Source organism: Sminthopsis crassicaudata, chromosome 5, assembly GCF_048593235.1.
Source record: "Sminthopsis crassicaudata isolate SCR6 chromosome 5, ASM4859323v1, whole genome shotgun sequence".
Taxonomy (NCBI): domain Eukaryota; kingdom Metazoa; phylum Chordata; class Mammalia; order Dasyuromorphia; family Dasyuridae; genus Sminthopsis; species Sminthopsis crassicaudata.
The window spans coordinates 75,194,806-75,220,691 of NC_133621.1; the positions used below are offsets into that span (position 1 = coordinate 75,194,806).

General features: G+C 35.4%; 1 pseudogene; it reads left to right on the plus strand.

Annotated features, from left to right (window-relative positions):
* Positions 1-3,223: 3,223 nt before the first annotated feature.
* On the plus strand, positions 3,224-3,639 carry LOC141543861 (large ribosomal subunit protein eL27-like; annotated as a pseudogene).
* Positions 3,640-25,886: the final 22,247 nt, after the last annotated feature.

Sequence of the window (25,886 nt, forward strand, 5' to 3'; positions counted from 1 at the left end):
TTTTGATTTTCCCTTCACCCCACTCAGAGCAGCAATTCCTTTGCATGAACTTAGCACAAATATTTAACTTCAATAATTTAATTAATCATTGTTTCTCTCTACATATATTTTAACATCATTAATATCTCCATATGTGTCAGTGTTTTCTGTCTTATCTCCCTGCTAAGAACTTGGTTTAATTAATTGACTTTATATAATATATGATGCCTTAGGAAGAGCAAAGAGAAATCTGAGAATTTTTTGTTTGTAATGATGACAACAGCTGCAAAGGCAGACATATGATCTGACACCATCCACCATTGAGAAAATATTCAGTCTGCCTCCAGCTAGCTGTTGTAATGGCAACTATGTCCAAGGTCAGTACTGGTTTGCAGATTGCTAACAGTCATCTCACCTTTAGTTATTGCCTGGCAGAGCAGAAGGAAGGAAATAAAGGGTACTGTTATGGGCTACAAACTAGATCAAATTACCCTACCTCATCTCTTTTCTAAAGATTGACACTGATTTACTATGATATTGTTCTCTCTCCCTCTTTCTTTACTTTCTAGCAGTAAAAATGTATTGCATTGCTTGTAAGCCTGTGTAAAAGCACACCTTATAAAATCAGATAGACAAATGCCAGATTCTGTCGCACACAGAATGCATGAGAACTTTGGGGTGATGGTTGCTTCCAGGATAAAGTTATTTATGGTTCTAGCTGGGCGTCTCAAGGGCTCCAGAACATTCTGGCTGAAATGGAGCCATTCTTCTTGGATGGCTACCCACTGAACAAGTCCATCTGCTTCCATGGCTTCCCAGAAGAGAGTAGTTGGCCCACGTGTTTCCCAATGTCCTTCTGCTATTCCTTCAGTTCCTCCTGCTTACTTTTAGCAGCTGCTGAGATTTCCTAAAGTTATAACTGACTTCTTCATTTTTTATAGAAGAGGAAAATGAGGGCCAGAGAATTGCTTATAGTCTGTCTAAAGTCAGAGAGATAATGTGAGAGCTGAATCAAAACCTCCAAGTACTTAAGCTCTAAATCCAGGACTCTTCCCACTAAACCCCGCTGATGTAAAAGCTGCTTCCACAGCTCCTCTCAGGAATACTGAATAGAGAAACAGCATTCTTCATTCAAGTGAAACTCATGAATTCACTCACACTGGATCCTCTTGGACTTGGGTTCAAATCTTATGATTGGAAATAAGAATTTATTTTTCTCTGACTCATCTTTTGTCCCCATTAAGTTAAGAAAACAATGGAATTTTTAAAGTTGTAGATGTCCAATTGTTTACTGTTAACAAACCCAGCTAAAGAATAGCTCTGAAATAATGAAACATTGGATAGGGACAGAAACAAATAATAAAGCAGAAGAAAATAATCTTGGCAACATTTATAAATGATGAAAATTAAAGTCCTCCCAAATTAGATTTGTATTTAAGCCCCTCTGACCTCAATGAAGATATAGATTCAGTCTCTGTCAACCACCAGGGTATACTATTGGATCAGGGAGCTAAAGACTGGAGAAAAAAGGAGTCTGTGCCTAGGATTGCCTACATCTATGGCTCATTTCTCTTGAAACCATGTTTGCAATGGGAACCATTCAGTTCCCAGCTTTGCTTTCCTCAGGAACCACTCATCACTCCTGACCACAATCCCTAGTCATCAGCTTTTTCCCATCCAGGATATCTCATCATCTTTACTCCGTTCCATGTGGTCAAAAGCCTGGCAGAACCACCCATATGCTTGGTGAGAAAACATTCTTCCTCTTCCATGTTTACTGAAAGAAAAAGGCAAAGTACAGTCTCCATAATTTATTGGTATGAAAACATGCTTCTCAATTTACATTTTTAACCTTAGCCCAGGAAATGTAGGTTTTTCCCTTTCAAACGCACCTGTTTCATAAAAAAATAAGCACAAATAAAGCAGAAAAACAGGTAGATGATGTAGTGAAGAGAGATGTGGACTTAGAATCAGGGAAACCTGAATTTAAATTTTGACCATAATAAACAAAAGCTTTGGCTCATCTGCTTCCTAGTTTTCCCTATCTGGAAAATAAGGATAAAATCCCCAGGGCTGTTGTGAAGATCAAATGAGATAACACCTTTATAATACTTTGTAAACCTTAAAGGTGCTACATAAATGCTAGCTATTATTAGTGAAAGTCTTCCTACATCTTTTCCTGGCTGACCCTTACAGATTCTATTCTTCTTTATTATGGGGCAGAGAACTGCACCTTATGGATGGAACACCTTTTAAGCTCCTTATCTATTACTTTACTCCCCTTTTAATCCAGAGATGGGCAGACAAAGATGAGAACTGGGGAAATTTAACAATGCAATTCAAAAAAAAATGTATCAGTTCTACTAACCTACTATGTACCCCAGGGAAGGGGTCAGTATAACCACCAAGGACACAACTCTTGAAAAATGGTTGCAGGTGGAAGCTGAAGAAGAATAAAGCCAAGATAGTGGTGCTCTCCCAAGTTCTCCTTCAAACAACTTTAAAATAATATCTCAGCATAAATTCTAGCAGAGTAAATAAATGGACAGGGTAAAATAATTTTCCAGCCCAAGACAACTTCTATCAGGAGAAAAGGTCTTTCTTGTGCTTGTTCAGTACAACACTGTCCCTGCTTGACAAGCCAGCAGGAACTGGCTGAATTAATTGGAACTGACTGAATCTACAATTAATTACAGCTTCCAGAATTCTCATTCCACAAAGAGTAAGAGAATCAGACAATTGCATTGCCCATAAGCAGTCCCCAGTTGCAGTTCCAGGGTAAGGAGGAGCACTAGCACTACAGCATACAGCCACTGGGACATAGATACCCTGGTCACAGTTCCAGGGTAGAAAAGAGTGCTTGTGGTTGCTCACAGCCCAGAGCACAGGCCAGGAGAACCTTGATCACAGCTCTTCTTAGATCATGGCCTTGGAAGAACTGAAAATTTACAGACCCTCCCCCCCCAGAACTTATCGTGAAAATAACAGTTCAAAAAACCTGAAGCCTGGGATAGGGGCCCCTCAACATGGAAGCAGAATCTTACCCTAACATAAAATAAAAAGTCAAGAAAATGCTGGAAAATAAGTAAACAACAAAAATTCTGATTCTGATATGTTACTATGGTGACTGAGAAGATCAAAACACAAACTCAGAAGAAAACAAGAAAAGTCAAAACAGCTACACCTAAATCCTCAAAGAAAAATATTAGCTTTTGGTTCTAGGAACATCCTGCTTTCTGTAAAAATGGGCAAATTCGTGAAATCTGGGAAGGTGATGCTGTTCCTGGCTGGGCAATCCTCTGGGTACAAAGCTGTCATTATGAAGAACATTGATGATGGAACCTCAGACAGGCCCCACAGGCATGCCTTGTTAGCAGGTATCAACTGTTCATCTTGCAAAGTGACTGTAGCAAAGAGCCAAAAGAAAATTGCCAAAAGACCTAAAATCAAATCCTTCATGAAAGTTTATAACTATAACCCCCTTGTGCTTACTAGATATTCTATTGCTATCCCACTGTATAAAACAGTTGTCCACAAGTTGTCAACAAGAATATGTTCTATAACCCTGCACTAAAACATAAGGTAAGGAGGGTGGCCAAGATCAAATATGAAGAAGGGTACAAGGCAGGCAAAAATAAGTGTTTCTTCCAGAAGCCATGATTTTAGAGCTATTCTGTTGGTCAGTAAATAAAATATTTCTTAAAAATGAAGAAAAGAGAAATACTAATTAGTCTCAGGCCAAAAGAAAAAGAAAAATTATTGGAAGAATTTAAAAATCAAATAAGAGAAGTAGAGGAAAAGTTGGTAAAATAAATAAGAGTGATGCAAGAAAATCAAGGAAAAAAGAGTCAACAACTTGAACAAGGAGGCACCAAATACCTGCTAAAAATAACATCTTAAAGCAGAAAAGATAAAATGATAGAAGAGGCATAAAAATCTACTACTTTTGAAAAGAATTCATAAATCATCAGAATTAGTGAAATGGAAAAAGAGGTACAAAAATTGACTAAAAAATAAAGGAATTACTTTAAAAATAGAATTGGCCAAATGGAAAAAGAGGTACAGAAGCTCAATGAAGAAGATAATTCCTTATATTATTGTTTTATAAGAAATAATCAACAGACTGATTTCAGAAAGGGCTGGAGAAATTTACATGAACTGATGCCAAGAGAATATTGTACACAACAACAAAAAGATTATGTGATGGTCAACTGTGATAGACTTGGCTCTTTTCAACAATGAGGTGATTCGGGACAATTCCAATAGACTTGTGATGGAGAGAGCCGTCTATATCCAGAGAGAACTAGTGGGACTAAATGTGGATCACAACCTTTTTTTGCTGTTATTGCTGTTTGCTTGCTTTTTCTTTTCCTTCTCATTTTCTCCCTTTTGATGTGAGTTTTCTGGTGCAGCATAATAAATGTGGAAATATGTTTAGAAAACATTGCACATGTTTAATCTATATTGGATTACTTGCTGTCTAGGGAAGAGGGAAGGCAGATTGGGAGAAAAATCTGGAACACAAGATTTTATATGGGTGAATCCTGAAAACTATCTTTGCATGCATTTTGAAAAATAAAAATATATTATTATTTTTTTAAATAAGACAATTCCTTAAAAATTAGAATTGAGTAACTGAAACTAATGACTCCATGAGACATCAAGAAACAATAAAATAAAATCAAAAGAAGAAAAAAAAAAAAAAGAAAGAAAGAAAATGTGAGATAACTCACTGGAAAAACAACTGATATGGAAAATACATCCAAGAAAAACAATTTAAGAATTATTAGACTACTTGACAAATACCACAATGAAAAAGAGGTTACACATCATATTTCAAGGGAAAATAGCCTCAAGAACATAGAACCAGAGGGCAAAATAGAATTTGAAAGAATTCACTGGTCACTTCTTGAAAGAGTTCCCAAAATGAAAACTCTTAGGAATATCATAACCAAATTCTAGAGCTCTCAGGTCAAGAAGAAAATACTGCAAGCAGCCAGAAAAAAAAAAAAAAAAAAAAAAAACAATGCAACTATCATGCAACCATAGTAGTGATAACATAAGATTTAACAGCCCCTATATTAAAGGATTGAATGGCTTGGAATATAACATTCCAGAGGCAAATAATCTAGGATTCAAACCCAGAATGTTCTACCCAGCAAAACTAAGCATAATCCTTCAGGGGAAATGGATATTTAATGAAATAGAGAATTTTTGAGCTTTCCTGATTTAAAAAAGGCCACTGCTGAAAAGAATATTTGATTTTCAAATATAATACTGAAGGATAAAAACTTAAACAATAAAGATAAATCATAAGGGATTTAAGAAAGTTAAACTGTTTATATTACTACAGGTGAGGATGATGTTTATAATCCTTAAGAACTTGATCATTATTAAAGTAATTAGAAGGAATATTCATAGAGTGGGGGCTCAGGTGTAGGTTGACTATGATGGGATAATATCTAAAAAAATTAAAATTAAGGGGTGAGAAAATGGAATAATACATTGAGATAAAAATAAAGGGAAAAAGTAAAATGGGGTAAATTATTTCACATAAAAGACATATGAAAGAACTTTAAATAGTGAAGGAGAAGATGAAGACAATGCATGAACCTTATGTTCATTAGAAATGACTCAAAGAGGAAGTAACATTCATAATTGGTTGTATATAGAAATTTGTCTTACCTTACAGAGAAGGAGAAGGAAATATGAGAAAGATTAGACTGATAGAAGGGAGGGCAAATCAAGGGAGATGGTGGTCGGAAGCAAAACATTTTTGAGAAGGAACAGTATGACAGGAGAGAGAGTACAAAGGATAAATAGGATACAGAGAATATATAATAATCATAGCTGTGAAAAAAAACTGGGAGTAAGTTTCCTTGATAAAGGCCTCATTTTTTAAATACATAAAGAACAGAGTCAAATTTATAACAATACAAGTCATTTCCCAATAAATAATTGCTCAAAAGATATGAACAGGCAGTTTTTAGATAAAGAAATCAAAGCTATCAATAGCCATGGTTCTCTAAATCACTATTGATTAGAGAAATTCAATTTTAAACAACTCTGAGGTGTCATCTCCCACCTATCAGATTGGCTAATATGACAGAAAAGAAAAATAATAAATGTTGGAAGGGATAGGAAAATTTAAATACCAAAAAATTACTGGTAGAGTTGTGAACTCCAGTCATTCTGGAAGGCAATTTGGAACTATGATCCAAGGGTAATCAAATTATGCATACCCTTTCATCCAGCTATACCACTACTAAGTTTATATCCCAAAAAGATTTTTAAAAGAGGAAAAAAAAAAAAAAAAATATATATATATATATATATATATATATATATATATATATATATATACACACATACAAAAATAATTATAGTGGCTCTTTTTGTGGTGGCAAAAAATTGGAAATTCAAGGGATTCCTATCAATTGGGGAATGGCTGAAGAAGTTGTAGTATATGATTGTGATGGAATACTATTGTGTTATAAGATATAACAAGCAGAATGCTTTTAGAAAAACCTGGAAAGATTTACATAAACTGATGCAAAATGAAACAGGAGAACAGTGCACAGAGTAACAGCAATGTTCATCAATGAACTGTGAAGGATTTTGTTTTTGCAAATAAATAGTCCAAAACAATTCCAAAGTACTTGTGATTAAAATAAATAAATAAATAAATAAAATACTATCTATATTTGAAAAAAAAAAAAAAAAACTGATGGGAATCTGAATGAAAATTGAAGCATATTTTTAACTTTTTCTCTTTTCTTTCTTTTACTGGGTGTAGGTCTGTGTTTTCTTTCATAACATTACTAATATTAAAATATGTCTTATAAGTACTGTATGTGTATAACATCAAATTGCTTGCCTTTTCAATGAAGGGGAGAAGAGGAAGGAAGGGAGAGAAGTTGAAATTCATTTTTTCAAGTTAAGTTTTTACTTGTAATCAGGGAAAAATAAAATATTTTTTTAAAAATAAAAGAATAATTTATAAACACAAATAAAGTTATCCCGTGTTGATTTGAGTAAAGCTACATAAAAGGTTAAACAAAAAGAAGGGAAATTTATCTTCAAATAAGTCCCAAGTCCAAATATGGAAGTAAGCTTGTGAGAGAGAAGAATTGGTGACACCCACCACATTCAAAGAAAGCAGCATTTTAATGGATCATTTTATCTGGCTAGAGAAATCTTAAACAATAGAATCTTATAATTGGATCTTAGTTTCCACAATTATAATAAATATATGTTAAGTACCAGTTATGTGTATACAATGAGACTACAAAAACAAGATAAAAATATTTTCTTCCCCCTAGGAGTTTCTTCCTTTTTAGTGGAGGATATAATATGTACATAGAGAAATAAATACAAGGTAATTTAGGGAAGGAGAAAAATAAGGAAAGGGGGACTGATTAAAAACTTTGCAGAAATAGCGCCTAAATTGAACCTAAAAGAAATATAAAAATTCTGAGAATTAGATATCAAAAGAAAGGGCAACCCAGGCTTAAGACACACTCTATAAGACAATACAAAGGTAGGAAATGAAATGTCAGTCATAAAACATTATCAAGTGTTTATTCGGTGACATAAACTGTGCTAAGCATTAAGGACACAAAAAGAGGCAAAAAATAACCAAAAGAATAAGTAATTTTCTGGCCAAGAAACTTAAGAGTCTAATTAGAGATAATATATGATATATTATATACATAAAAGGATATGTGGAGTGAGTGCTAGGGAGAAGGCTAGAATGACACCTAAGTTGTGAGTCTGTTAGATTGGTAGGAGAAGGACATCCTCATTAGAAATAGGGGATTTCAAAAAGGGGAAGAATTTAGAAAAAAATATAGAGAGTTCAGTTTTGAATACATTGAATTTAATATATCTATAAGATAAGAAGTTTAAGAAGTCTAGTAGGCAGTTGTTGATGCAAAACTGAAGTAAAAGATCTCAGGGCTCTATAAATAGATATGAGTAACTTCTATATAGGAACTGAAAATTGAATTTATGGAAGTTTATGAAAGATGTTTAGAAGAAGAAGAGAAGGTCCAAAGCAGAATCTCGGGGACACCCCACAGCTAAACTATGTGATCTGGATAAAGATCCCTTCTCCATGTGTTGTCAGATGAGGAGGAGGAAAACCCAGAAAGAGCATTGTTGCAAAAAGAAAGGAAAAAAAGAGAGTATCTATTAGAGAATAATTGAGAAAGTCAAAAGCTTCAGAATGCCATTTCAGAAAAGGTCAGTAGAATTTGCAACTAATTTTGTTCACTGGTAACTTTGAAGAGAGCAGTTTCAGTTGAATGATTGGTTTGGAAGCCAGAGTGCAAATCAAGTGAAAGGGGAAGAAATGAAGACCCCAACTATAAAAAGTTTTCTCAAGAAGTTTATCAATGAAAATCAGGAGAGATGTGGATTATAGCTGGTAAGGATAATTGGATTCAAGTGAGGTTTGGGTTTTGTTTTGTTTTGTTTTTTTAATTGGGAAGACATGAACTTGTCTATAGGCAGCAAAGGAGCAGCTGAACAGGGAGAAATTGAAGCTTTATGAATGGAATATTAGAGGGTACAATCTGGTCAAGAAGACAGGATCCGGATGAGATTTCATGAAATGGAATGGCATGCTATGTACCTTGGCAATGAGAGAGACAACTCTGTCACTTTAGAGTAAAGAAGGATGTAGCAGGAGAATATATCTGAATGATGTGACATGAGGAGGAGGAGTAAAGAAGAAATGCCCTCAATGTGGGGAGGGGGATGAAATCTGAGGTAAAGTGCTCACCTGAAAAGGCTAAGAACAGGGTGATATGAGAAATTAAGGAGGGATAAAAAGGTTCAGAATAGCTTTTGGACAGAGTGAATTTATAAGGGAAGTTCAAAAGGGTTCCCTTCATGCAATCAAGTCCTACTTGATATCACATAACAAAATTTTAGTGGACCCAGTTAGTATGGTTTTGTGACTCATGTTTAGCAACATGTGAATAAAAATGAAAGTAATAGATGGTAGGAGTAATCCAGTCTTGATACTAGGCAAAGCATAATCAGCAATGGGATAAGAGAGCAAGTACATTCCAGTGCAGAAGATTTCCCTAGGAGCTGGCAGATAACAGCTACCAGAATCTTAATAAAGTGATAAATGTGGACTAAATGATCCTCAGAAGAGGATGACGGTGGTAAAGGAAGAATCTGGAGATGACCCTAGAGAGAAAGATATATTCCAATTATTCCACCATAACCAACAAGTCAGGAGAAATAAGTGCAGCCAGTATTAAAAAGAGTGATCAGGAATGCTGTGTCCTTAAGAAAGAGATAAATCTCAGGGAAAACCATAAAAGTGAGAGTATGATGAAGGAAAAATAGTTTCAGGTTAGAATATTTTGTTAATTATGGAACAGTCATTCCAAAGAGCACAGTGGATGGAAAGCTGAGTTCAGAGATTAAACAGGTGTATCATTCTGCTGTGACATAAAGTATATGAAGAAATAAGAGTATAAAAAGATGATTAAAGCCATATTATGAAAAGTTTTAAACTGAGTTTGAATTTTGCCCTAGGCATAAGTGGGAATCACCAAAGGTCCTTGACTGAGCAATGAAGTTATATAGACAAAACTGCACCTCCGAAAGAATGTATTGGCAATGATGGGAAGGATTGTTTGGAGAAGGGAAAAAGTAAAAGTAGGGAGACTTATTTATAAAGCTATTACGATAATTTATATATACAATGTTTATCTTCTTAACACAACATAGCTACTGGGGTAGTGGCTATGTAAACCAAAAGATTCTAGAAATGTTGAGATAAAAATAACAACTAATTGGATATAGAGAATAAAGAGGAGGAAAGATTCAAGAATGAGTCAAAGCTATGTGTATGTTGCTGTTGTTTTTCCTTTGTTCTTGAAAAGGACCAATGACATCAGGAAGGTAATGTCTTGACTTGTAAGTGAATTAAATTTAAGTGAGACAGAACTGTGTAAAGTCACCAGCCTTTCTTTACAGAGCCAGCTGGATCCAGAGGGAAGACCTAACAGGAGAACTGGAGATGGCTCCAGGTACAGTGGGAGATCTTGATCTTTCTAAGCTCCTTTAAGGTCTTTCCCAGATCTGTTTGATTGAGGCAATACCCATTCAATAATTAAGACTATGTGAAAAAAATGAGACAAAAATGTCCTTTTTTACCTACTCAAAAAATAATAGCAGTCAATCTGGGAGGAGAAAATCCTTAGGGTTTCTGACCAAAACAGAAATACTTTTCTATTTATACTCACTTTGAGCCATCAAAATACAAACAATGACCAAGTGAATCTTAAGCTGGGATCTGTTGTTGGCCACTTTTCCAAAGCCAGAGTGATTGGGTTTTAAGGCATGTTTTTTTAAAATGATAGAATAAATAATTAGGGAAGAGGAAAAAAAAAACTCCAAGATATCTTTCAAGTTTTCAGCAATCAAAATTTATATTCCTTTGGACAGAGCACTTGAAAGTAAGGGTATGATTCCCCATGTGGATAGAGGAAGAGGAGGGACAGGAAGGGTGATATTCTCAATAAAAATAGACAGATTTGAAAAAAGAGATTATTCTGGCATGTATCTCCTAAAAAGTAATTTTACTAACAGATATTGAATAATGTCCTGGGTCATAATCCTAGCCAGAGAGCTTTCTTTCTGGGAATAGCACAATTTGGCTTACTTCTATGTTAGTTTATCTCCTAGCAACCAAGGCAAGTAATAACTATTTTTAAAATGAACATATTTATTACCAAAAATAATAAAGACATAAAGAGAACTCAGATAATTCCAGTAGCTTGTTCATTGCCTGATTGATTGATTGGCTTATTTCCCCAATTATATGTTCCTTGAGGATACAGAGCTCTGCATAGAGTTCAGCAAAGATTGGGGGCTGCTCTCTGCCTAGCATTATCTCTGAACAAGCTTTTCTAAGCGAGGTCCTCTCTAAAACTAACTTTCCTCTTCTATATAGACTTGTTGAGAGCCTATCACTCTGATTCTTTGCCTCGTAGAGCTGCTGCTCCAGATCTAGGGAAGAAATTTCACTATGGGAGAGGGGGGAAATTATTTTGAGAACTACAATTAGTCAGCTTGCTAAGAATTGCTCTCTGATCCAAAGCATTTTTGAGATATCAGGTAAAGGATTAGCACAGAATTTATTCATAGTCTGTGAATATAAATGAGGAGCAGAATCGAACAAAATGCAAAACAGAACTTTCTGTCATACTCACATCTCAGCATCACTTTTGATTTATTTACCATAACTGGTTTGCTCTGGGTGACACTTGTCTCATTTTAAAATGCAACCCTGGCAGTGTGAAATGGTTGTAAGTTTGAATAACTGTCATTGAGAGTGGCTTTAGTAATAACAAATCAAGAGCAGAAAAGGACATATTTATCCCAAGCAGCATTTCTGCCAAGGTTATTGTTCCAGTCCCAGTGGAAATGCACCATCTAGTGGTATCTTTTTTATTCATTTGCTGTAGAAAAAGTAAAGATTTTTATTTGGAAGAACATCTCTACTTATAGAAAGAAATTACATTAGTGTCATTTCCTGCTTAAGGGAGATGAAAATATATGATTAATGAGTATATTTCATGCTCCATTTGATATAGATAATAAGAGAATCATTGAACAAAGTTATCTCTGTAGCTGCATTTTGCAAGAAATTTTTGAATGGAACTAACACAAATGGAGATGTTCCTGGAAGAAAGTCTTTAAGGTATGTTTTGTTTTTGCTGTACCATATCAAATGCTTTCTATTTCTACCTGTTTTTTAGGTTACTATAACCAGAAAAATTCTTCACTCAGTTGTCAGCCTACAAGTAATGAGCCTATCTATCCATCCACATTTAGATGAGCAAAGTAGACATGGACTATCACTGGAAGTATATACAAAGCCTTTCTAGATTAGCAGAACTGCCAAATCTTGTGCATCCATTGACAAAACGTTCAATAACTCAGGGACCCTTACATTCCACAAAAGAAAAAAAAACAAACAACAAAAAGCAGCAGAGTTATATTGTTGTATTAGAAGACATTCATCAAAGTTTTCCCAAGGCTCACAAAGGATAACTAGTATAGGGTTCAAATAGAAGAGAAATTTCTTATAAATAATGAGGTATTCCGGATGGTCTTGTTAATAAATGGCATTCTGTGATTGCTTCACTTTCCTTACTATCACCAACATCAATTGCAGGTCAACTGTGATACAGGTAGACCCAAAAGTCCTTTGAGTAATCCTGTTTCCAGCCTAGCCCTTGTAGCCATCATTCAAAAAAAGCAACCTCTGTGCAGAAGGGATCAGGCATTTCCATCCAGTGTCAGCCCACTGCTAGCTTCAGGGAAGAAAAGCTCTAGATTCTATGATTACTTACTTTCTCTTCTGAAAGGTATAAAGACTACATTTGTCAAAACATTTTTTGGCATCTTTGATGTGTATTGTTGTTCTGGCTGCTGCTTTAGTTGGTCTGGAATTTTTTAGGAGAAAAGGGAGAGGAAAAACATTCTCCACACATATGGAAGCAAAATTGGATATACAGTGGATGCTCAATAAAAACTCATTGATTAGTTGTCATAGCCTCAGAGTTGCAACTTAAAAAGCCAAAGTTTCTTTTGGAACAGAATAGCAACAAACACACTGAGCCAACTCTGTGGTCCTTCCAGGAAGGGCAGAATAATTTTTCAGCAATAACTTTATTAGAACAAGTAGAAATGACAATAACTTACAAAATATGTAATATAAGACATCTAAAAATCACATCAGAAGATGGCGGAGAAGAAACACACTACTCAGTGAACGTCCTCACTCCCTCACAACCAATTAGATAAATTAAGTCTCAAAATTAGCTCAGGACTGATAGATACCACAAGGACTGGAAGCACGACTTACCAGCTGAAGAGAATCTGGAGTTTCAACAGGAAAGGTCAGTTCTCAGGGGAGGAATAAGAAAGACCAGCACAGACGGTGGGGTAGGGGCACACTGCGCCCATTGCGCTGGGAAGGGCTCTGGGATCAGAGAAGCCACTGAGGTAAAGGAATCTGGCACAGGCTGTTAGCTCTTCTCTGCTAATTATTTAGCAGTTCAGAAGAGAAAGCCAAAATATTTTAAAACTCAGATTAGATTTCCCCCCCCCCCACCCTGGGGGTGACTCAGCAGATCTCGACACCAGGGGGTGTGGCCTCAGCTACCACCTGAGAATAGTTAAGAGATTGACAAGTGGGTGGATACGGCCCAAGGCAACACACACTGCCTAGCTTAGCTGGAGGGAGTGGAACTCAGCTCCAGGAAGTCCCAGAGAAGCGGAACCTTTGAACTAGGGACCGCGGTTTCTGGCAGACACTTCCAGTTTGAGCGCAGGGGCTTCTCACGTCACCTGCTGCAGACACCCACTCCCCACCCGGACACATAGGCTGAGCTTCTTGCTGTCTTCACTATTCTACGCCCTCAAAGCACAGCAGTGCTAGTCACCTCTGAGGCACTTCCAGGGAGGGGGTGGGGAACTCTCTCCCAGAGCTCTCTCTTAGCGCGGTCGCAGGGGCCACTGCATCCATCCGGTCTGGGAGGAAGCTGGTAAAGAAGTAAATAATTTCCTACCCCAGGGACAGACCCCAAAACATTTTTTAAGTATGAGCAAAAAAGCTAGAAAAACTATAGATTCCTTCTATACAGAGAAAGAGCGGGTATCCAACCCCGAGGAAGTTAACAGCAAAGATTCAGAAGATAACAACCTAAAGGGGAACGATTCCTGCCCCCCATCACATAACTCTCTCCTAGAAGAAGCTCTTAAGAAATTGAGGGAGATTGAAGAAAAATGGGGCAAGGAAAGGGAAGCTATGATAGAGAATAACAACGTCCTGAAATTGGAGTTGGAAAAAATAAAGAATTCACAGGAGATGCAGGGAAACAAAATTAGTGAATTAGAAAAGGTTAAAAAAACACAGGAAAGTAGGATTTCTGAATTGGAAAAGATAAAAAAGTCTCAAGAAAATAGAATTTCTGAATTGGAAAAAGAAAATAATTCTCAAAAAAAAAAAAATTAGGGAAATGGAAAAAAATTCAATAGAGCAAAATAATTCATTTAAAAACGAAATTGGGCATTTACAAAAAGAACTAAAAACTGTGAAAGAAGAAAATAACTCCTTAAAAGTCAGGATGGAACAAATAGAAATGAATGATTCACAGAGAACCCAAGAATCAGTCAAACAAAACAAAAAAAATGAGAAGCTGGAGAACAACGTCAAATACTTACTGGGAAAATCTATAGACCTGGAAAATAGATCTAGGAGAGATAATCTGCGGATTATTGGACTTCCAGAAAACTATGACCAAAAAAAGAGCCTAGATTCTATTTTACAGGAAATTATCAAAGAGAACTGTCCAGAGATAATAGAAACAGAAGGGAAAGTAGATGTGGAAAGAATTCATCGAACTCCTTCTGAAATAGACCCTAAAAAAAGAACACCACGGAATATTGTGGCTAAGCTGCAGAATTACCACACAAAGGAGAAAATCCTGCAAGCAGCTAGAAAAAAACAATTTAAATACCAAGGTGCCACAATAAGGGTCACCCAAGATCTGGCTGCCTCCACATTAAAAGATAGAAGGGCCTGGAACCTGATATTCCGAAAGGCAAAAGATCAAGGACTGCAACCAAGAATGAACTACCCAGCTAAGTTTAGCATCTTTTTCCACGGAAGAAGATGGTCATTCAATGAAACAGAGGAATTCTATATGTTTCTAAGAAAAAAAACAGACTTAAACAAAAAATTTGATCTACATCCACAAGACTGAAGAGAAACAGAAAAAGGTACACAGAACCCTTGAGAACTGTAACTCTGTTGTGGGTATATAAAAAATACTCAAGGATAATTTGATTTTACTGATATAAAAGAAAAAAAGGGGGGTGTAGTAAAGGGAAGGAGGTCGGTTCAGAAAAAGAGGAAGGAGTGATAAAAAGAGGGAAACTACATCCCAGGAAGAGACATAGAAAATACACCATATCTGAGGGAACTTAGTGAGGGGGAGAATCATTGTGTGAATCTTACTCTCATCAGAAGAGGCTCAAAGAGTAAATAATTAACATATTTGTTTTTCAGAGAATTTTCTCTCACCTCATTAAAAGGGGGGAGAGGAAAAGGGAAAAGGAAAAGGGGAATAAGTGAAGGGACTTGGAGGGAGGGGGGAGGGATCCTAAAAAAAAAAAAAAAAAAGAGGGAGGGTTGCGCGTCACAAGGGGGGTCTGTAAATTAAATATCGGGGAGGGGGATCAGGGGGGTCAAGGGAAAAAAGCATAATCTGGGGATAATACGATGGCAGGAAATACAGAATTAGTAATTTTAACTGTAAATGTAAATGGGATGAACGATCCCATCAAACGGAGACGGATAGTAGATTGGATCAAAAAGCAGAACCCTACAATATGTTGCCTACAGGAAACACACTTAAAGCAGGGAGATACATACAGAGTAAAGGTAAAAGGTTGGAACAGAGCCTATTATGCTTCAGGTAAAGCCAAAAAAGCAGGGGTAGCTATCCTTATCTCAGATCAAGCAAAAGCAGAAGTAGATCTCATTAAAAAAGATAAGGAAGGAAACTATATCCTGCTGAAAGGTAACATAAATAATGAAGCCATATCAATACTAAACATATATGCACCAAGTGGTATAGCATCTAACTTTCTAAAGGAAAAGTTAAGAGAACTGCAAGAAGAAATAGACAGTAAAACTATAATAGTGGGAGATCTCAATCTTGCACTCTCAGATTTAGACAAATCAAACCACAAAACAAACAAGAAAGAAATTAAAAAAGTAAATAGAACATTAGAAAAACTAGGTATGATAGACCTTTGGAGAAAACTGAATGGTAATAGGAAGGAATATACTTTCTTCTCAGCAGTTCATGGATCCTATACAAAAATTGACCATATACTAGGACATAAAGATCTCAAAATTAAATGTAGGAAGGCAGAAATAATAAATGCCTTCTTCTCAGATCACAATGCAATAAAAGCTACATTCAGTAAAAAGTTAGGGGTAAATAGACCAAAAAGTAATTGGAAACTGAATAATCTCATCTTAAAGAATGACTGGGTGAAAGAGCAAATTATAGAAACAATTAACAATTTCACCCAAGATAATGATAATGATGAGACATCATATCAAAATCTTTGGGATGCAGCTAAAGCGGTAATAAGGGGAAATTTTATATCTTTAGAGGCTTATTTGAAGAAAATTGAGAAAGAGAAGATTAACGAATTGGGCTTACAACTTAAAAGGCTAGAAAAAGACCAAATTATAAACCCCCAACCAAAAATTAAACTCGAAATACAAAAATTAAAAGGAGAAATCAATAAAATTGAAAGTAAAAAAACTATTGAATTAATAAATAAAACCAAGAGTTGGTTTTATGAAAAAGCCAATAAAATAGATAAACCTTTGGTAAATTTGATCAAAAAAAAGAAAGAGGAAAATCAAATTGATAGTCTTACAAATGAAAAGGGGGATCTTTCCACCAATGAAGAGGAAATTAGAGAAATAATAAGGAGTTACTTTGCCCAACTTTATGCCAATAAATTTGATAACTTAAGTGAAATGGATGACTTCCTCCAAAAATATAGGCTCCCTAGATTAACAGAGGAGGAGATAAATTGCTTAAATAGTCCCATTTCAGAAAAAGAAATAGAACAAGCTATTAATCAACTCCCCAGGAAAAAATCCCCAGGGCCAGATGGATTCACATGTGAATTCTACCAAACATTTAAAGAACAATTAGCCCCAATGTTATATAAATTATTTGAAAAAATAGGGGATGAAGGAGTCCTACCAAATTCCTTTTATGACACAGACATGGTACTGATACCTAAACCTGGTAGATCGAAAACTGAGAAAGAAAATTATAGACCAATCTCCTTAATGAATATTGATGCTAAAATCTTAAATAAGATATTAGCAAAAAGACTTCAGAAAATCATCTCCAAGATAATACACTATGATCAAGTAGGATTTATTCCAGGAATGCAGGGCTGGTTTAATATTAGGAAAACTATTAATATAATTGACCATATTAATAATCAAATTAATAAGAACCATATGATCATCTCAATAGATGCAGAAAAAGCATTTGACAAAATCCAACATCCATTCCTACTAAAAACTCTTGAGAGTATAGGAATAAATGGATTATTCCTTAGAATAATCAGGAGTATATATTTAAGACCGTCAGTAAGCATAATATGCAATAGAAATAAACTGCAACCTTTCCCAGTAAGATCAGGAGTGAAACAAGGTTGCCCACTATCACCATTACTATTCAATATAGTACTAGAAACGCTAGCCTCGGCAATAAGAGCCGAGAAAGAGATTCAAGGAATTAGAGTAGGAAATGAGGAAATTAAACTATCACTTTTTGCAGATGACATGATGGTATACTTAGAGAACCCCAAAGACTCTGCTAAAAAGCTACTAGAAATAATTCAAAATTTCAGCAAAGTGGCAGGATACAAAATAAATCCACATAAATCCTCGGCATTTTTATATATCACTAACAAAATGCAACAGCAAGAGATACAAAGAGAAATTCCATTCCAAACAAATGTTGATAGTATAAAATATTTGGGAATCCATCTACCAAAGAAAAGTCAGGAATTATATGAGAAAAATTACAAAACACTTGCCACAAAAATAAAATCAGATTTAAATAATTGGAAAGACATTCAGTGCTCTTGGATAGGCCGAGCGAATATAATAAAGATGACAATACTCCCCAAACTAATCTATTTATTTAGTGCTATACCAATCAGACTCCCAAGAAACTATTTTAATGACCTAGAAAAAATAACAACAAAATTCATATGGAAGAATAAAAGGTCAAGAATTGCAAGGGAACTAATGAAAAAAAACTCAGAGGAAGGTGGTCTAAGTGTACCTGATCTAAAGCTATATTATATAGCAGCAGTCACCAAAACCATTTGGTATTGGCTAAGAAATAGACCGGTAGATCAGTGGAACAGATTAGATACAAAGGACAAAAAAGGGTACATCTATAGCAATCTAATCTTTGACAAACCCAAAGATTCCAACATTAGGGATAAAAATTCATTATTCGGAAAAAACTGTTGGGAAAACTGGAAATTAGTATGGCAGAAATTAGATATGGATCCACACTTAACACCATATACCAAGATAAGATCAAAATGGGTCCATGATTTAGGCATAAAGAGGGAGATAATAAATAGATTAGAGGAACAGAGGATAATCTACCTCTCAGACTTGTGGAGGAGGAAGGAATTTATGACCAGAGGAGAACTAGAGATCATTATTGATCACAAAATAGAAGATTTTGATTACATCAAACTAAAAAGTTTCTGTACAAATAATACTAATGCAAACAAGATTAGAAGGGAAGTAACAAATTGGGAAAATATTTTTAAAAACAAAGGTTCTGATAAAGGTCTCATATCCAAAATATATAGAGAACTGACCATAGTTTATAAGAAACCAAACCATTCTCCAATTGATAAATGGTCAAAGGATATGAACAGACAATTCTCAGAGGAAGAAATTGAAACTATATCCACTCACATGAAAGAGTGTTCCAAATCACTACTGATCAGAGAAATGCAAATTAAGACAACTCTGAGATACCACTACACACCTGTCAGATTGGCTAAGATGACAGGAACAAATAATGACAAATGTTGGAGGGGATGTGGGGAAATTGGGACACTAATACATTGCTGGTGGAGTTGTGAAAGAATCCAGCCATTCTGGAGAGCAATCTGGAATTATGCCCAAAAAGTTATCAAACTGTGCATACCCTTTGACCCAGCAGCGCTACTACTGGGATTATATCCCAAAGAAATACTAAAGAGCGGAAAGAGACATATATGTGCCAAAATGTTTGTGGCAGCTCTTTTTGTTGTAGCTAGAAACTGGAAGATGAATGGATGTCCATCAGTTGGAGAATGGTTGGGTAAATTGTGGTATATGAAAGTTATGGAATATTATTGCTCAGTAAGAAATGACCAGCAGGAGGAATACAGAGAGGGTTGGAGAGACTTAAATCAACTGATGCTGAGTGAAATGAGCAGAACCAGAAGATCACTGTACACTTCAACAACAATACTGTATGAGGATGTATTCTGATGGAAGTGGAAATCTTCAACATAAAGAAGATCCAACTCACTTCCAGTTGATCAATGATGGACAGAGGTAGATACACCCAGAGAAGAAACACTGGGAGGGGAATGTAACTTGTTAGCACTAATATCTGTCTGCCCAGGTTGCATGTACCTTCGGATTCTAATGTTTATTGTGCAACAAGAAAATGATATTCACACACATGTATTGTACTTAGACTATATTGTGACACATGTAAAATGTATGGTATTGCCTGTCGTCGGGGGGAGGGAATAAGGGAGGGGGGGTAATTTGGAAAAATGAATACAAGGGATAATATTATAAAATATATATATATATATAATAAAAAAAAATTAAAAAAAAAATATGTAATATAAACCAGAAATATTTAGGAAAAAATATGGAAAGAAGTAAGCTAAGTCCTCTCCTAAGATTGAAGGCAAGAATGATTTTTGCCCCATTAATTAATACAATCATGTGTTTAAAGGTAGAGATCATCTATACATATAGTCATGTGTTTAAAGGTAGAGATCATCTATACATATAGTCATGTGTTTAAAGGTAGAGATCATCTATACATATAGAAACCAGAGAAGTTAGATGTCTTGCTTGGTTCATGTAGCTAGCTAGTGGCAGAATGATAACTAGAAATCAGGTCTTTTAGTTACTGTTCCAATACTCTTCTTTAATGGCACCTTCTAACAACAGTTTCAGACCTACCAATTTGAAAAATGAAACTTTACGTTATGAGTTCTCAAAATATATTTGTTCACTACCTTTCATTGCAATTAGAACTCCAAGATCAGTTGTCATTTATAAAGTACCTACTAAAGATCTTTGAGGCAAGGTTTATTCAGTGATTAAAGCTAGGTAAGACTCTTTAGTCTTTTCTAGTCAAAAAAAGAAACAAGGAGAAGAAAAAGGAGGAGAAGGAGAAGGAGAAGGAGAAGGAAAAGGAGGAAGAGGAGGAGAAGGATAAGGAAGAGAAGAAATAGGAAGAGGAGGAAGAAGAAAAAGAGGAGGAGAAGGAAGAAAGAGGAAAGAGGAGGAAAAGGAGGAGGGAAGGAGGGAGGAAGGAAGAAAAAAAAAGAGAGAGAGAGAGAGAAGAAAAGAAAAGAGAATAGAAGGCTAAGTTGCCAAAATGGCCAGTTCTAGTTTGAGTCCCCAGTGGGTCAGCTCTTACTACTATTCACAAAAATTGTTCTCTGCCTCATTTTTCCCCTATCTTTAATTACAGAATGGGTGTTGCCTCAGTCAAACTGTGACCTGTTGAAGATCTCAGTTTAAAAAATCCAAGGTCTCCCATCATAGCAGGTCATCTCCTGTAATGACCAAGTTAGTACCTTGGATACCTTAGAATCAGCCGGAATGAGGATAAGCAAAAGTCTTTATTCTTGGTCTTTTGGGGTCACGGTCAGGGGAATAGATTCAGGGATCTCCACGCCTCCTTTCTCTCTCTCCACCACCAAAGAATGATCTCGCGGGTCCTACTCCACCCTCTGATCCCTCTCACCCTTCTCTGTCCACACTCACAGATGCAGCCAGCACAGAATAGTTGGGCAGGGTCATCCTCCAACCATATGTTAATAAGTATTATCCAATTGGTAATTAGCTTTAAGTGCTCAGTTATCTAAGTGCATCTGCTCAGTTTCAGCCCTTTATAATCTCCAATCAAACTGATCTACATCTGACCCACATGGCTCAGAAGGAGAAAGTGAAGCTGGTGACTCTATATAGCCCTACCTCACTTAAATCCAATTCATTTGCATTATTATGGCATCACCTCCCTGAAGTCTTGGTCCTCTGAAGGATAAACAAAAACAACAGCCAAAGATCTGAAAAGAAACATATTTTCTATGAAATAAAATACTAAGCAAGTGCAATTTTTGGTATAACATTACTAGATACTCTGCAGGATATATAGTTTAAGAACATTTATTTTCCATATTTAACATTAATATGTTTACCCAACAATAGCTTTATTGATACCCAATTTCCAAAGCTACATATTTTTTCCTCTAATTCTAAATTAGAGAAGTATGTCCAGATGTTCATATGTTCAATCAGTATATGGTTTGGGGGATATTAATTTGAAATGAGGTGATCAATTTTTCATGCCTTTTCTTAATTATTCAAATAATTATGCTGTAAACCTATAGACACACCAGTCAAATGAAAGAATGCCTTTTCATACAGCTCATATATCAAAGTGAAGTATGTTGCAGGCTAAAACATAGCTGACAATTTCAGAATACTGAATGAAGAGAATGCAGCTGCTAAAAGGCCTTTTTAGTGCTTTCAAGTGAAGGATAGAGGGTCTTAATCCATCTTCCAAAACACCACAATAAGCACTAACATAAACACCAATGTCTGTGTAAGGCTTGTAAGTGGACTCTTTCCAAGGCTTAATTATTCATTTATTTTTATGAAGACTCTTTGGAGTTCTATCTGAGCCTCCCATCTGCATTTTCACTCTGAGTTTTCTGGTGTTTAAACTGGTTAGGAAGCAACTGTCTAGAAATCTTTGGGCATTATAACTTGGCTAAAGGGGAGAGGGTGGAAAATTCATATCTCCTCAACTTGTGGCCAACCTTTTAAGATAATCAAATTCCATACATAAATGGGGTTTCTCTCATTTGTTTGGCATTGCAGCTCGTTATTTATCCACATTCACAAAGTTCTTGAGAATGGAAGACCTGCCACAAAGGAGTTTTTACAGAGTTCAGGAATGTAATAAAAAAAGCACAAATAAAAGTTGTATGTAAGGCTAATGGTATTGGGTTTCATTTTTTTCATTTTTATGGTTCACTTATTTATAGCTGATATCCAGAATACAACAAAAATCAGCTTCTCTTTCTCTCAGGACAAAATCTCTTACTGGTACAAAATAACAACCACCACCACAATAATACAAATAGCATAGAATACTCTCTAGGGTAGCAAAGTTAGTGACTAGGTAGCTATGAGTCAGGAAAGAGTAAAAAAGGATAACTTCTCTAAGTCCCATAATGAAGCAAACAGATATATCTAGAATAATAGTAAATAGTAAACAGGTATATCTAGAAAAATAGTATAGTAATTCTCTAAATGATTCCCCACCAAGTGTTGACCAGCTGTCACACAAAGGTCAGGCAAGCCAACCCAGATAGAGCAACAAAGCCTCCTGAGAGAGAGACAGGAGGCAGTGTGAGTCAGCCACATCGGACCACCATCTTCTTTAAGATCCTAATAGAGATAGCTCTTGAATACAAGAGCCTTGAAAAGAGCAATGCTTCCAGTGCAGTATCCTAAAACATCATCCTGGAAATGCAACCTGGCAACTGCTCCTACCTGTGCTACAACCACAGGTGCTGAATAGCTCAAGTTCCTACCATCAGAGTTCTTGGTATTGTCAAATACTTCAATCAGAAAATGATATCGTTTTATCAATGAGAATGGCATTAAAGAATAAATATTATATCTGTTTTGCCATTATACCCTAAGGACCATGAAAATTTTCAATTTGACTCAAAGCTGAAACTTTCCATATGTGTTATTTTCCCCACTAAAATTTATTCAATAAAGTAAATAAAAAGCTGGACTGAGATCAAATCAAAGTGTTCACAGAGATAATTGCTACAGGGAGGAATCAAAAATTTAGTCCAAGAGCAAAAGAACTTCTTATAACTCATTAAATATGGGACATAGAGGAGTTGGAAGAGATAATAAATAAAAATGGCCAGGATAGGAAGCAAGCAAATATTGCAAATTGCTGTGGTTCCAATTTTCCCCCAAAGCATATATGTTGTTAGGACTGTCTAACTTTTATTTTCTATTTCTATCCCCAGTGCTTAGCATAGCACTTTTTTTTTTTTAAATAATAGCCTTTTATTTTCAAAATACATGTAAGATAGTTTTTAGCATTCACTCTTGCAAAACCTTGTATTCCGAAATTTTCTCTCTCCTTTCCCCCACTTCCTCCCCTAGTAATCCAGCAAGTAATCCAATACATGTTAAACATGTACAATTCTTCTGATATATATTTCCACATTTATCATACTGTACAAGAAAAATCAGATCAAAAATGGAAAAAAATAAAAATCAAGCAAACAACAGCATAAAAGGTGAAAAAATTATGCTGTGTTCCACATTCAGTTCCAAGAATCCTCTTTTTGGATGCAGATGGCTCTTTCTATCACAATTGTATTGCAATCTCTGATTAATAGTGATTTAGAGCATTTTTCATGTGACTAGAAATGATTTTAATTTCTTCATCTGAAAATTGTCTGTTCATATTCTTTGACCATTTATCAATTGGAGAATGACTTGTATTCTTATAAATTTGAGTCAATTCCATATATATTTTAGAAATGAGCCCTTTATCAGAATCCTTGGATATAAAATTTTTTTTTCTGAATTTTCTGTTTCCCTTCTAATCTTGTCAGGATTGGTTTTGTTTATACAAAATCTTTTTAATTTAATATAATCAAAATTATCCATTTTGCATTTCATATGGTACTCTAGCTCATCTTTGACCATAAATTCCTTCCTTCTCTACAGATCTGAGAGGTATACTATCCTTTATTTTTCTAATTTAACACAGCAGTTTATGCATAGTAAATTCTTAATAATTGCTTTATTTATTCTTTACTATTAACTATTCTGATCTTTTGATCAAGATTATTATCTTTCATGAAGAATAGACACAATAAATGCAGAAGTAATAGTGGATCCATATGTTCTGAGGCCACATGATGATAGAGCCAGAAAGGACTTCTTCACTTGAACACAGTCATCCAGGAAAGAGGAAGAGACCTCATTTTGGATGGGTAATGCCCATTTAGTTTGCCTTACAGAACACAGATCACATGGATTCTAGTCCATGCCTTTGAACTTTAATTAGTTCATTAACTTGAAGGCTTCTTGACTAAACAATCTCTCATGGGCAGGTAAGTACCCTTTAAATGCCTCCAAACAAAGGCTTACACTTTTTAATCTCATCAGCTTGACAGAGGAAACTTTAAAAATTGATCATGGGAATTAGGGAATTCTTTCAACATCTTGGAAGAGGCATAGCTATAAATGGAAGCCTGATGACCATGGGCCAGAGGGAAGAGGTCAAACTGAAAGCAAACAGATTTATCAGTATGCTAAAGAGCAGATTTGGATTCCATGGTATAGATTTGGTTTTTTATAAACTTTCAGGCCATGTTAAGCTATCCAGCCACTCTGAAGCATTCTAGGCAACCTGGATAGATAGGTAAAGCATTTCGAAGGAGAGGGAGGGACACCGAAAAAGGGAGAAAAGAAAAATATTTGAAATACAATTGCTAGGATTTATTATTTAAAAAAAAAATTCTCTGTTCAAAGGTAGGAGACAAAGGGAAATAACCAAATACTTTTACAACTGTGAAAGACTATAAGGTCACTTATCCAAGGAAAGTAAGTAGTTATTACAACAGATGAGATAATATATTTTAATATGTTCTTGCATAGTTTGTTACTTTTTATTTATCCTTACTTTTCTGACAAGGGGTTGGGGGATTTCTATATTGTCAGTCTATCAAGATGTTACAAAATGATTGTGGTAATATTTTCCCCCAAAGCATTGACCACCTTCTATTACAAAAGAAGGATTTGGGATCCCCCATAGAGCAGGAAGAATTTTTCAGTGACCTGTGCAGAATACTTGTTTTTCTTCCATGGCTAAGAATCATTATCTATACTCAATATTCTAGCTGTTTTCTTTCCTGCAGGAAGGAAAGATGAAAGAGATATCGGGGAGGTATAATCTATAGAACTTGTATTATATTTATGTTAAATGTAGGAGGTAGAAGAAATTGAAGAGATAATAAATAAGAATGGCCCTGATTTCTCCCAATAGATAGTAAGTTCCATGAAAATAGGAACTGTGTCTTATTGGTCTGAAAACACATCAGTATACAGGAAGCCTCCTTCCTTCCACAGGAAGGAAGATATATGGCTAGCATTCTACCATACTATTTCGGATGGATTACTTACAGAAATACTGGATCTTAATACTTCTTCTTTCTCTGGTATTTCTCTGATTTAATTCTTTTTGGGTTTCCCTCAAGTGTTAGATCTTTTGATCTTATACTATGCTTCTGATTCTTGCCTCATCTTTTGTAGATGAACACGTGGATTTGATCTCAGCCTAGTTTTCTGCATACCCGCCTGGGTCTTAGATTGGACCACAGATTTACCGTGGTATGTCTGTCTCTTTTTTGACCTATGACAGATCAGATTGCAATACCTCTCTTCCCAGAAGAAGGAATAGTATCTCACACTTTATATTTTCTCATTTGCTGCCTAGCATAGTATTCAGTTCATAAACTTTTATTGAATTTGAATTATCTATTTTAACGATCATAATTCATGACAGAATACCCCAATTTTTAAAAATATATTGGCAAGATGATGTTAAACACAATGAACCATGAAATATCTAAAGTATACTATGAGGTTTGTTGTGAGGATCAAATGAGATAATATATATAAAGTGCTTTGCAAACTGTCAAGCACTATAATAATGTTCTTTATTATTAGCTACTAATGAGCTCTTGACTTGCATTATTTAGAAGACATAAAGACAGAAGCAGGATTGTTGGAGGCAAAGGGATTATAAACTAGAAGTGAATAGTAATTTTCTTTGACATGATGCTACAGACTAACATTCCCTTGCACTCAAAATGAGGGATAAGAGAATGGATTTGTTGTTTACATATTCAAGATGTAATCAGGCCACTAATTTTTATTAATG